The following is a 9,781-nucleotide window of genomic DNA, read 5'->3' on the forward strand; positions in this document are numbered from 1 at the left end:
GAGCACACGACAACCGACCAAATTAAACTGACGATGCGATCGAAGAACCATCCCGTGGCGCGAGAAAAATATTTTTCCGAGACTCGCAATACAATTTATTCGAATTTCGCTGTCGTGTTGTCTAGTTTGTTTCTTTTTTTTTTGCGCGTTATAATTAACGGATCGTAAAGTGCAACAAAGGTCACGGGACAACATAGCACCAAACACGCTTAACCGTCATCAATTCGCCAACACGGGAGAAAAAGATGCCGCTGAGTTCACAAAACAGCGTGGGACGGCCGCTCCAGTAGAGAGGCCGCGTAGAGAGATGTATGAGCTCGCGGTGAGTAACAAATGTGGCGTCCTCGAGGCGCCGCTTCAACTTTATCGAACCAGGGACGGCGTCATCTCTCCTAGGCTTTGCACAGCTTGAGGTGTATGCCGGGAAGAGCATTCAAATGCGAGGCGGTTGGTGCGGTTGTTGAAGTCGCGTTTGTGCAGTGCTGCTCTTTGTTTCATCGATTTATCCAGGTTTTACACTCCGCGCTTTGTTGACGTGCGTGGTCTAATCGTGTTGTGTACGTGAGTGGCGTGTAACTAGTGATACAGCACGCAAGGACAGGCATTAACCTGCACGATCCGCCGCAAATCAGCCACGAAGCATTGCAACGGGCACGTTCAGTGGGCTGCGCGGCCGTTGCGACGACCTGCATTGCTGATTCTTCGCTTGAGACTGGAAATTGTCGAGCGGGTTGCATCCGTTGTTACCTTGCCCGAAGACAGTGTAAATGTGATTTGCAGGTAAGCAATATTCTCTCTTCAGTACGTTATTTGCTTGTGTATATGTACTTATGTCGCGTGTTTACCTGAATTCATGCTCATGCTTACGCTACTGTACGAGATGGGTCGTGTCATACTTTTATGTTTTAAATAAACCGTGTCATACTTTTATGTAATGCATTGTTATTGGCAGTATTTGCTCTGCGTTTGACATTACAAGATGAGTGTTTGGGCGTATATTATCAAACATCCGACTAAGATCATTCGTTATCATACACGTTTATGTGAGAAGAGATGAAGGACAGAGGTTTAACCCTTCTTGCTGTCGCCGTCTTGGTACCTTCAACACGCTCGATGAAGGCTGCAATCACGGTGTGAAATACTGTAGGCGGCATAAACAAAGTGCCCCAGATCTTTGCCCAGACGAGCTCTGCGTGCGCAGTAACTCGCTCCTGTCAATGGCAGTCTGGGCTGTTTGTCATGTCCTTGTCACCGGTACATGATATTTCGTGGCGTCTATACGCAACCTTTCGCCATGCTTCAAACTCTGCTGCGGTAGTTTTAGGTGGACGAGTGAGAGTTTAAGGCGGTAATGCGGGCTAGTTGGTTGTGATCACTGGTGTTCATTTCGGTAGCGCAAAGAAAATTAGACACATTTAAAAAAAAAAGACCTCGTAGAGTGATGTAGCGCGTCGCGCCTGTGCAACGGGTTTTTGTGTGTTTCCTTGCAGTAAAGTCAGTTGATCTCTAGCGCCCGTCCTGTCTACGTGTCCTCTCTTGTCTTTATAAATTGTTTTGCGCTACCGAAATGAATAAAGCTTTAAGTACACGAAAGAAAATGAAATGGCGTTAAGAGTGCGTTTTAAGTGTAGTTTTAAGTGTCTTAAAGGAAATCACAGCATCCTTCCGTGTGTAGCTGAATGTAGCAAACGCGAGGCACTGAGCCGACCGAAGTAAACATTTAATACACACACACACACACACACACACACACACACACACACACACACACACACACACACACACGCACACACACACACAAAAGGACGTTTATGACGTGAAAAAATAAATTGCTAAATCCAGTGCTTTGGCTGAGCACGTTTCTGGGGACACGCAATCGACTGGGGGAAGGCACGTGCTCGCGCTAAAAAATGACTGTCACGACGTCTTTATCTCGAGTCGGTCTTGACACCGACTACTCCGTGTGTGTGAGTGCGTACGTGTGTGTGTGTGTGTGCTCGTGCGCGCGTGTGTGTGTGTGCTCGCGCGTGCGTGTGTGCTCGTGCGCGCGTGTGTGTATGCGCTCGCGCGTGCGTGCGTGTGTGTGTGTGTGTGTGTGTGTGTGTGTGTGTGTGTGTGTGTGTGTGTGTGTGTGTGTGTGTGTGCTCGCGCGCGCGCGTGTGTTTGTGTGTGCTCGCGTGTGTGCGTTTGCGCTCGCGCGTGCGTGTGTGCTCGCGCGTGCGTGTGTGTGTGCGCGCGCGCGTGTGTGCTCGCGCGTGTGTGTGTGTGTGCGCGCGCGTGTGTTTGCTCGCGTGTGTGCTCGTGCGCGCGCGTGTGTGTGTGTGCTCGCGTGTGCGTGTGTGCTCGTGCGCGTGTGTGCTCGGGTGTGTGCGCGCGCGTGCGTGTGTGTATGTGTGTGCGCGCGTGTGTGTGCGCGTGCGTGTGTGTGTGTGTGTGTGTGTGTGTGTGTGTATGTGTGTGTATGTGTGTGTGTGTGTGTGTGTATGTGTGTGTGTGCTTTTTGGTTTAGTCGGCTCAGTGCCTCGGATTTTCAACGTCACCACGTATCAACCCAACCAGACGGGCTTCCGTCAGACTTCAAACTTCTGCGTCTTGACCTAACTTGAAACCTTACCACAAATATATGCTGTCATCTTCATTCCATAGTTGCACTCATACAGATCACAATGTACGGCATTCAAAATTCAGATAATTCATGCTCATACGCTGCTGTAAGAGTTGGGTGGAGTCAGAAAAATAAATTGTCATGCTTTTACGCATTGTTACCGGCAGTATTTGCTCTGCGTCGCTCGATTACGTCTAACAGCTTCGCTATCGAAACGGGTCAGCTGAGAATATGTTACGCGATAAGCGATACGCTGTGGCTTAACGATTTTTCAGATAGCACGAATGCCAGCAATCGTGCGACGTAGGAGTTCAAAGGGGGACATGGTCAGTGTGGTTGGTGTGTCTTTCGATGTCCTTAGTTCCTTGGCGATAAAAATTTGTTCTCTGGCACTGAGATAACTTTTTTGTGTTCTCGTTCTGTTCTAGGGTGCAAGCAACGTGTCATTGTGGTTAGAAAAAATGAATCAGTATACATGTGATTTAACTGTCAAAGCCGGAATGTTTAAAGGTACGTAGACAACACAAATGATTTTTTTTCCCGCCATATTAAATGTGCTGCGTTGGAAATGTTTACAGCATACATCCCGCCCAGGGCATGCTGGGATGATCTCCTATCAGGCAGCTTGGAAACATCCAGACGCCGATATGCCTTACGTTCGGTGCAGCCGAGGTTATGAACTGTCAAGTAGAATATGCCCCTTGAGGAAAACAATTAGGTACGAGCATATTCAAGCCCCACGTGAAATGCCAAGTATGGTCACTGAAAAATGTAAATTGCAATGTTTCTGTTTCTAATCACCTGCTGTCGTGTTTCTGCTACTAAACTGTTACTTACATTATTGTATTGTTGATTCTTGTGCTAAACAGAAGTAAATTGCATTTGGGATTAACGTGCGTTTTCAAATAAGATTTTTGTTTTCCGATAAACGTATTGCACAGGATAGTAGATTTGAGGAACGCTTATGTATTGGTCAAGTAACACCCTTTTTTTTGGGGGGGGGGGGGGGGGTTGGAGTATGTGTCTCACATTACGTGCTATCGGCAGTTGTGTGCAAAGTGGCAGTAACCGTTGGAGTAGTGCAAAATAACGGTCCTCTCCTTTTAGGATCGACTGTCCAGCGAGGAGATTGCGGAATCAGCAACTGACATATTGACTGATGAAACATGATGGTGCGTGCAGCAAGAGAGGGTTTGACTGCAGATCCTGACCACCTGCTCCTGTAAATTTGTACCAACCACAGGCGAAAACAAGAAGAAACGCTTTGAATACCTGCGGTCTTCTATCAGCTAGACAAATCCCTGAAGCTATAAATCAATAAACTTTGATGTATTCTGCTTTGGAGGTATAAAGCAATGAAATATGAATTCTTTTCGAATGGTGCATGTTTTTTTTTTCTTGAGAAAATTTCTTGTGAGCACGCACAACCCGAGCAACAAAAGTAAAGGACTGACAATCACCCTCTTTTTGGCTGCCCTCTGGGTTTCAGCTGTCCAGCAGTACCAGCATTTATGGTATGCCGCACACACTAGTGTACTTAAGGAGAAGCACGACGCTGATCACGTATTATTTGCAGGGGGCTCCACTCAGTATAACAGCTCTACCCGTGGCCCACCCACCCAGATGTCGCCTAACAAAGGGTATGTGCCTCTTTTTTCTTTCGATCTTCTTTCTGCGACACATTTCGGACCACTCGCTACACGCATGATCGGCACAGCCAAGTGTCGTCTAGCAAGAGAAGCGTGGCTCTTCCTTTAGGGCTTCTTTCTGTGCACGCCTAATCTTTTGTACTTCTTTCTGCGGCTTTATTATGCAGCGTACAAATATGTACACAGAGTAATGAGAACTTTCACGGTGGTGTCATATGGCCTGCCCCGTCCTGAATACACACGCTGGAGCTTTGGAATAATTCTGGTACATGTCTGCATAGATCACGACAGTTGCGGTGTCCGTGGCAAGAGATGTACGCTTCCCTAATCGCAAGAAAAAACACAAAACAATTTCCTTTGGAGTTGGCTTAGAGCTTGCATGCATCATAACGTCACACCTTCGCCCACAAGCATCGCGTCGTTCAAATGCGGTCTGCCACTAAAACGATAATTAAGAAGAGCAGGTGATTGACAGATATTCTTAATCATGAGTTGTGCCATGTGTATCAGACAAGTATCCTCTCTTGATCCAATTACGTAGATGATTAAGCATTACAATTTGCATCTCTCGAGAAAACCGCGTTCCGGCTCTTGATATGCGCTCTTGGTATTATTGTATGTTTTGCGTATGCATACATTTGCATTTACTGCGTGTTTTTCTGATAATATCATTCAGCATTCGTATATAATATGCACAAACGTACCAGCCAGCTACGTATTACGCGATGATTTCAGAAATTTCTTTGGGTTTTGCGAGAAGTACGTAAAATTGACTTAACGTGGCGTATGGCGAGTGGTCTGTATATCAATTTTGAATATACTCTACGCCGTGAGGAGCAGTGTTAATTCTCCGCGCACTTCTTTACCGCCTTCAGCAGCTTCCCTGCTTTGTCAACTTCCCATTTTGTCAGTATCCACGTTTCCAATGCTGATCCCATATTTGAAGGTGAACAAAATGGCAAATAGCCCTATAACAAATAGACGGCTGGTATTTATTATCGGATAAGACACAGTTTGATAAGCACGAATCACACAGTCAATGAAAATGCACGAGCAGCAGAAAAATAATTGAAGTGTTATAATAACGCCAGCCTATGCTTAAACTGCATAGAAATTGGACCAAGAGAGGATGGCCTGACACGTATACCATGATACTGTTATAAAATCTCTGGTCTTCACTGATATTGACGGGTCGACCACATTTTAATAATAATCGCGGTTCATCATTGCTGTAGTGCATGCTAACTCCAAGTCGCCTCGAATATGCGAATGTTTTGTTAGCTGCCTCTTCTAATGAGCGAAGGCAACGCGTTTGGCCTCGGTCACCGCACTTGTCACGTTCTATAAGCAGTCATGCACTTGATTTATTACAATGCGCCATCGCGGGTGTTCCGAGAAGCACCTTCCATGTGACACCTTCCGCAAAGGTTCGCATTTCTTAGCGTACGTATATGGACGGTGTATTAAAACCGCACAAGGAAGCGCGGAATAAACACGAGGCATGCGCAGCACGAAGTGCGAAAGAGTGGAAGGCTGTGCTTCCGTTGCTGTGGCACAACTGGCTGATCCATGTGATGAGCGTAACCTCCTGGAATGAGTCCGAGAAAGAAGAGCGAAGGAAAGAAGAGGCGCAGAGCGGTGGCCGTATAAAATCTCCTGCAAGCCGTTTTGTGTAAACACTATACCGTGTACTGTACAACGTAACCTCTATTTTTACGTGATGTGGCCGTATAATATCTCCTGCAAGCCGTTTTGTGTAAACAGTATACCGTGTACTGTACAACGTAACCTCTATTTTTACGTGATGTGGCCGTATAAAATCTCCTGCAAGCCGTTTTGTGTAAACAGTATACCGTGTACTGTACAACGTAACCTCTATTTTTACGTGAGAATGCTCGATACTGTGAACGGGTACTAAAGGTTACTAGATAACTTCTATTTTATAAGTACACAAATTTGTGAAAATGTGCACCTTTAGTAAACGTTACCGTGCTTAGAGTGTAGTGTGCCATGCACATAGGACACTTTCCATGAGTTTGGTTGTCTGCATTCCTATCAGTTCGATGACCCACACTGCAGTGGTAGTCGTAATGTCTGGTAGCATTGTTTTGCAAGTGTATGAAAGCATCATGGTGATTGCAGAAGAAGTTAGAACCATAATAAATCTAGAATAGATGAAACCTTTGCCTATGGATAATGTGGAGATGGCTGACAGCCAGGAGTGCTTGAACAGCTTGCACTACTTCCTGAACAGAACTTAATTGGATTGACATTGCACCTTTTACTTTCTACGGGCTTATCAGCAAAACTTTCTCAAAGTAGTAAAGCAAATGCCAACTAAAACAATATACTACTGTGCCACCCAATTATGATCAAATCCACAGTCTTCCAAGGCTTCTTGTGGCATGTCATAATAAATATTAGCAATAACACAGCATGAATAATAATGTATTTTTACTGCACTGAAGAAGCATAGGTGCTTTAACCTATGAAACAACATACCCTGACAATGTCTAGCAGAGGCACGGGCATCTCGCGCTGCTGCTTCCTGTATCCTTGACATGTCCTTTTTGTCATGAGTTCTTATGGGCAAGTTCTGTGAAGGCACAGCAGTCTTCTTCAGTCGTCTTCGATTAGGCGTCCACACTTTGGGGTCTACACAAAATGAGAATTGAAATGATATCCGTTTTTACGTGCCACAGTGACAATCTGATTTGAGGCATTACAGAAAAGCACATTTCGACTACCTTTGTGTTAAAAGAGCATCCAGTGCGCGGTACCGAAGCGTTTTATTTAATTCTGCCTTCATAAAGGGCAGCTGCCATGGGTAGGAATAAAATTGAATTAATTAATTTCTTCATTCAAACAAAGTGCTAATGCACACTTACACAATCACTCTAGAGGAGACTGTTGAAAACCAGTGATAAAGCTATCGCGCTGTAAAGTAATACCGGTGGCACTAGGGAATTTCTCGCGCGATCAGGGCCGATTCGGGTTGTGCTCGGTCCAGATCAACTGCTGCTACAGTGTCACTTGCGATCAGGCCCGATTGGGATCAATATGATCGCGGTTTGGGTGACGTCTATGCTAAACTCGATCCGGATAGGCTTTGGCCGTGAAGCAGCGACCAGTGTCGATCGCGAAATCCGATCCGGACTGGCCTTGATTGCGATCGAAGGGCCCACGTGGAAAGATACTTCAAAGCGCAATCGCACATTATAATCTGTTGAAACGATCGACCGGTTCTCAGGATTAACGCGCCTTTCATTTTTTGCTGACGCCAGAACATCAAACACCAGCTGCCTAACCGCTCTACAAATAACCATCAATTGTTGCGAGAGCGATCGGGCGTCGTAAGGCATAGATAGGCAGCGACTTGTTAGCGTGTATTTACGTCCCGCATTGAACGTGCCGTTCGAAAGCTGTTACAACATTGTAAAAGCGTAATCCTCATGCTTTCGGGAACAATGTCAACAATAGGCATTTGGCTTACCAATGCTGCTCCAGAAGAAGTCTTAGGAGATGAAATGTGCGCTGCAAACCTTCATTGGCGGCGTCACGGGCTTGCCGATCCGGAGCTTCACCACCCACTCCTTCTTAAGTCGCGCGTCCAGCGGGAACGAATGAAGGCTTATCTCATCCTTCACCGCTCGGTTCGTGCACTGAGGCACGCAACACATCCTGTTGCTTTTAACTTTTTTTCCATCGCGTAGTTAGAGGTTGCTAACCAACGAGAAACACGCCTGGAGCCACTCTGTAACAGCCATTACAAGGCGCCATACCCTTTGAAATTGTGCTCTCGCCGGCCGCTACGCGGCGCGACCGTCTGTGTGCATTGCGAATAATGCGGCTTTAAGAACACACGGGAGCGCGAACAGCGGGAGCACATTTCATAAACAAACTCAAATCACTCTCCCACGGAATCAACGAGAGCCCTGGGCGACTGACGTGCCTCCGTCACCAATCATAGCGCCCAGAAAGGGACTTTTATTTATTCATTTATTTATTTATTTATTTATTTATTTATTTATTTATTTATTTATTTATTTATTTATACACACATGTGTTCAAACGCACAGGACGCTACGTAAACGAGCGAGCGCGTGAAAATAGACCCAATCGGTGCCACATGCATCAACCGGCTCACGCTCTTTCTTTGTTTCCTTTTTTGCATGAAAAAGAGAGGCGGTACTTTTAGCCTTGTATCGTGGCCAGATCTTTCCAAAAGTTGGAGCGGGTCGTATACACATTTTCTCCTCTGTGGATGGCTCGGCGCCGCGGGATAACCGCAGAACCACCTGAACTTGGACTCCGTGAGTGTGATGTGTAGCAGCGACTATTCTCTTTTCCCCTTTTCCTTGGTCGCTTGCTCAGGCCGCCTTTTTATCTGCCCTACGAATATAAGACAGGGATAACTCGCCCGCCTCCTTGCCTTCGGCGGCTCTGCGTCTTTCCTTCCGCTGTTCATCCTTTCGTACATCTCGGAGGAGCTTGAGCATCTTTACTAACATGCAACGCTCCTACATATTCTTCCAATTTGAAAACTGCGAAAACTAAAAACTTCAATGCGAAAACTGTGATACAAGCCTGATAAAGTGGCCCCTTTCTGCACCCACTCGTGATGTGGAACGAAAAAGAAGAATACTGGACACAGCTTGCTTCAGACGCCCCCGTGTTACAGGAGACGCAAAGGGTCCACTCCACGCCACGAAGGTTAAAAGAAAAAGAAATATGTAAGACCATCTGATTTTCCATCGTTGACACTTGTAGCACGTTGCTCAACAACAAAGACGTAACTGCGGCAGTAGTTAGTTCACACTTATCGTGTGTATACATGTGCATTTTTTCAGGCGTCTTTCTCTGTGCTCCAGCGGCACGCTGCATGTATCGAGCTGCTTGTCGTTCTTCGTGCAACATTCAAATTTTTTGCTATCGCGTTTATTGCTTCGCCCTTGCGGCGAAACTGTGACTTTTGTTCTCTGTTGATTTCTATTTATTTTTTCGCTTCTCTGTATCAATTTTTTTGTCTTTCTTGCTCTTTCTTTTTTCCTTCCTACTTTATTGCTTCTTCCTCACTCTGTAACTACTCCCTTGCTTCCTTTTTTTCTTATTTTATGCGTGGTTTTTTCCGGGTTCCAAAAGCGCTCCGCATTTATCATCATCATCATAGCACTCCAATAACAAGAGGAAGAAGACTTCTGCTTGGCGCGAGCGCGCGCTCAATATGCTACAGATGGCTATGCTATTCATGGTTTTACCTGCATTACGCCAAGCTATGACAGCGTACGATGACAGCATACGAGAGTCCGGCCCCCTGTGAGTTTCAGCACCATGAGTTTCAAGCACCAGCAAATGAGTTTCAAGCACCAGCATGGAGCTGTAGTAGCTACTCGAATTCAACGCAGAGGAGCCGGCTCCAAATTCCATTTGATTCCGGGTATTTTTCTCGTTTTCTTTTTGCATGTCTATGTATCAATATTTCATGTCTATTACTTATGCCACCGACGGGGGTGAAACCACCGAACGC

The 9,781-nt window shown here is 45.9% G+C and overlaps 1 long non-coding RNA gene across 2 annotated transcripts; it reads left to right on the plus strand.

Annotated features, from left to right (window-relative positions):
• The first annotated feature begins 763 nt into the window (after window positions 1-763).
• Window positions 764-3,896, plus strand: LOC125759199 (uncharacterized). Of its 2 annotated transcripts, none has more exons than XR_007416727.1 (3): window positions 764-780; window positions 3,034-3,115; window positions 3,713-3,896. It is a non-coding gene; the product is annotated as an uncharacterized LOC125759199 (long non-coding RNA). The 2 variants fall into 2 exon arrangements; XR_007416726.1 differs by lacking the exon at window positions 764-780 and adding an exon at window positions 2,834-2,944.
• The last annotated feature ends 5,885 nt before the right edge of the window (window positions 3,897-9,781 follow it).

This window comes from Rhipicephalus sanguineus, chromosome 7 (genome assembly GCF_013339695.2).
Source record: "Rhipicephalus sanguineus isolate Rsan-2018 chromosome 7, BIME_Rsan_1.4, whole genome shotgun sequence".
NCBI classification, from domain to species: domain Eukaryota; kingdom Metazoa; phylum Arthropoda; class Arachnida; order Ixodida; family Ixodidae; genus Rhipicephalus; species Rhipicephalus sanguineus.